The sequence below is a fragment of the Vigna radiata genome, chromosome 9 (genome assembly GCF_000741045.1).
Source record: "Vigna radiata var. radiata cultivar VC1973A chromosome 9, Vradiata_ver6, whole genome shotgun sequence".
Lineage (NCBI taxonomy): Eukaryota > Viridiplantae > Streptophyta > Magnoliopsida > Fabales > Fabaceae > Vigna > Vigna radiata.
This window is the reverse complement of record NC_028359.1, coordinates 15,885,454-15,889,844: the sequence shown is the minus strand read 5'-3', so window position 1 is coordinate 15,889,844 and position 4,391 is coordinate 15,885,454.

Below are 4,391 nucleotides of genomic sequence, written 5' to 3'. Positions count from 1 at the left end.
GAATAATAGCCCCTTTCTTGGACTTGACTTCAAGTATTGGAGAATTTTGTCAACTGCTTACATGTGTCTCTCTCTTGGATCATGCATAAATTGGCTCACTACACTAACTGCATAAGCAATGTCTGGTCTTGTGTGTGATAGATAAATAAATTTTCCCACTAATCTCTGATATTGGGCCTTCTCTACGGGAGCACTTTCTTCACTTCTAATTCTGTGATTCTGTTCTATAGGAACAATTGAGGTTCTACATCCCAACTTTCCTGTTTCTTTGAGGAGATCAAGTGCATATTTCCTGTAGGAGATGAAAATTCCATTCTTGGAGTAGGCAAACTCTATTCCAAGAAAATATTTGAGTTTTCCTAGGTCTTTCATTTCAAATTGAGCTGCCAATTTTTCTTTTAATGCCAATTTTTCTGTTTCATCATCTCCTACAATAATCATATCATCCACATAGACAAGCACTAGAGTGAGTTTACCTGTAGAAGAGTGATTTATGAATAGAGTATGATCTCCTTGGTTTTGTCTGTATCCCAAGGAAACCACTGCTTTTGTAAATCTCCCAAACCATGCTGTAGGGGATTGTTTAATACCGTACAATGCTATCTTCAGGAGACATACCTTGTGTCTTTCATTTTTCACTTCAAAACCTGGGGGAATCTCCATGTACATTTCCTCATCTAGATCTCCATGAAGAAAGGCATTCTTCAAATCTAGCTGGTGTAAGTCCCATCCAAAATAGGCAGCCAAAGCGAGAAGAACTCGAACTGTATTCATCTTTGCCACTGGGGCAAATGTCTCCTCATAATCAATCCCATATGTTTAGGTATATCCTTTTGCCACCAATCTAGCTTTATATCTTTCTATTGTCCCATTTGCCTTATGTTTCACTGTGAATATCCATCAACACCCTACTACCTTCTTGTCTCTTGGCTTATTGATAACGGTCTAAAAACCGTTATTTTCATACTTAAATTTGATAGTAAAACACACCCTTTGTGGCTTAGAATGAGCTTTAAATCAAGTAAAACACTTAGTTGAGTCTCTTGAGAGTCAAAAGTTGGTTTTAGAGATACTATGCTTGTGTTGCATTGTTTTTTAGGCTTTTTAGATGAATTAAAGATGGAAGTGAAGTAAGGTGGAATTAGACCCATGAAAGAAGGAGAGAAATGATGAAAAGAAGGGTCAAGCAAGTCGTTGAGCGCAAGAATGGTTCGATGAGCGCTCAGAGCGATTAGAGGGAAACCGCTCAACGGCAAAATTGACCGTTGAGCGGTCAAAGCGACAAGAGGCAAACCGCTGAGCGGTCAAATTAGGCGCCTGGGAGGTTGTTGATAACGGTCTAAAAACCGTTATTTTCATGCTTAAATTTGATAGTTAAACATACCCTTTGTGGCTTAGAATGAGCTTTAAATCAAGTAAAACACTTAGTTGAGTCTTTTGAGACTCAAAAGTTGGTTTTGGAGATATTATGCTTGTTTTGCTTTGTTTTGTAGGGTTTTTAGATGAAATAACGATGGAAGTGAAGTAAGGTGGACTTAGACCCATGAAAGAAGGAGAAAAATGATGAAAAGAAGGGTCAAACATGCCGCTGAGCGCTAGAATGGTCCACTGAACGCTCAGAGCGATTAGAGGGAAATCGCTCAGCGGCAAAACTGACCGCTCTGACCGCTTAGCGGTTAAATTAGGCGCCTGGGCGGTTGTCTGTTTTTTTAGTTAGATTTTGTAAATCTTTCTGTTATCTATCTGTTATCTTTTTGGGCTTATATATAGCCCCAGTACGAATTAGATAGGGATACTTTTGGCAGAGATAATGTCCAGAGCTATTCCACACACCTTGGAGGAGGTTCCTTGGATGCTTGGGCTCCATTCAACCAAGTTTAGGGTTATTTCTTCCATTCTATCATTATTTTCATCTAGTCTCACCATGTCAATGGTGAACTAAACCCTTTGTTGTTGGGGAACAATGTAATCTTTTGAAACTCTCATATATTGAATATCTTATTTATTTCACATGCTTGTCATATACTTATTTATTAATTCTTGGGTTCTCATTTGCGCTCAATGCTTTTATTGTTTAACTCATTCAGTAAATGTTGTTATTCTATATCGATATGGGGACGTACGGTAATGTCATGAACTGGTGGGAAATTCCTTGATTATGCCAATATCGCGTAGGGATAGGGGTAGGACGGTCAATTGTATTTGCTTCAGATCGCATTGCATTATTAGTTACTAGGGGAGGATAGGGATAGCAAGCCAGTAATTAGTAATAGGCTCTTTTCACCAAGGAATTGGGTTAAGGGTAATTAAGAAAGTATGCATGTCAATTAGATAAATAAGTGAATTAAATAAGAAGAGTAGATATATGAGAGTGGATAAGATGAAATTGTAAACCCCAAAAACACCATTCATCCATAGTTCCTCAAAACCAATTGAATTAATTGCATTACATGTTTATTTTTGTTTTTTGCATACAACCACTAAATATATTCTTTTCTCAAGTCTTACGCGATTAGGTTACATGAAAGTTAAGGCCTAAGAGTCCTTTGGGAAAACGATACTCGGACTTACCCGTTTATATTACTTGATACCGATCTGGTACACTTGCTAGGGACTTAACAAGTATTTGGCGCCGTTGTCGGGGACTCGTGGTTTAACTTATCTAGTAGTGTAAACTGATTAAGTTTGACTTGATTGTATATACTTTTTTATATTTTTATCTTTTTATTTTTTATTATTTTTATATAAAAAAAAGAGTGCTATTAAGGTTTTGTGCCTAATGTTTGCAGGATGCAGCATGGACAAAAATTTGACTATATGGGCCCACACTCAATTCTACCAAAATGATTTCAACTACTGGTGGAAACCTCACTAAAAAATGGATCAAACCCAATTTGGGCAAGTTGTTAAGCAACAATCGTCTTTGCCAAGAGAAACGTTGTGGGACGCTGAACAACGCTTACAGAAGAAACGATTTTCTTTGCAGAAAAAAACGTTGGGGGAGGCCGAACAACGTTTACAAGAAAAACAATCTTCTGTACGAAGAGAAACATTGGGGGAAGCTGAAGAACGTTTATGGCAGGAACAACACTCTTGGATGTTGAAGTCTCTGGGTATTATTATGGTTAATACTGACATTAGCCCTAAAGAGGAATGTCAAGCTACTATCTCTGAAAATGATGAGGTTGTTGCTAAGGAGAAGATAGAGGAAAAGAGATAGAAATATATGAAGAGAAGATAGGGAGAAAAACATGGAGAGAAAGGAGGAAAAGATAAAGGAAGAAAGGATAGAGATATATAAGAAGAAGATAGAGGAGAAAAACATGGAGAGAAAGGAGGAGAAGATAGTTGAAAAAGAGATAGAGATATATAAGGAGAAGATAGGGGAGAAAAAGTTGGAGAGAAATAAGGAAAAGATAGAGGAGGAAAAGATAGAGATATATGAGGAGAAAATAAAGGAGAAAAACATGGAGAGAAAGGAGGAGAAGATAGAGGAGAAAAAGGAGGAGAAGATTGAGGAAGAAAACATAGAGAGAGATTTAAAGGAAGAAGAAATAGAAAAGTTGGTTAAGGAAGATAATGATGATGAGGGAGAAAAAGCAATGGTTGAGAGAAAAGAAAAAAAAGAGAAAAATTATGAAAATAAAGAAAGAAAGAAAAATGAAAAAGAGAAAGTTGAGGGAGAAAAGTGAGAAAAAGAGGAAGAGAGGAAAGAAGAAAAGATCATATGAAAAACCCATTCCTCATTCAAAAAAATATCATAGGAAGGAAAAGAAGGTTAAGTGCTTTATGGAGATCTTCAATAAATTTGAGATTAAAGTTCCTGTGATTGATATATGGAAACAGGTGCTTGGTGTTCTCAACTTTATGAAGAAATTCAGCAGGAAGAAGAAAAAGAAAAGAATATCAAGCAAGAGGAGTATCAACACTTACTGATGGGTGTTTGGGCTTTACCGGGTCAAGCTAATGACGTTAAAGAAGCACTTGCTGGGAGGCAACCCAGTTTCTAACTTTTTCTTTTTGATTATTTGTGTGTTTAAGTTTTTTTAGGCTATATGTTGCTTCTAATGGCAGTGACGATAGCATCTACTGATGGATTCTAGAAGATTTAGGTATCTACTGAAGGATACAAGAAGGTACACCTACTGATGGGTGACGGTAAGATTTGCACCTATTGATGGTGATACCAATAAGGAGTATTGGTAAAACCTGAAGATGAGTTTTGATGATCCTGCAACTTGTAGATTTTGGATGTAGTAGGAAAATATTTAAAAAGCAACTTGTAGATTTTGAATGTAGTAGGAAAATATTAAAACCTTGTAATTTTTACTGGTATAATCGATTATGGTCAAGCTATAATCGATTATCACATGTTTTTGTACTAGAATAAT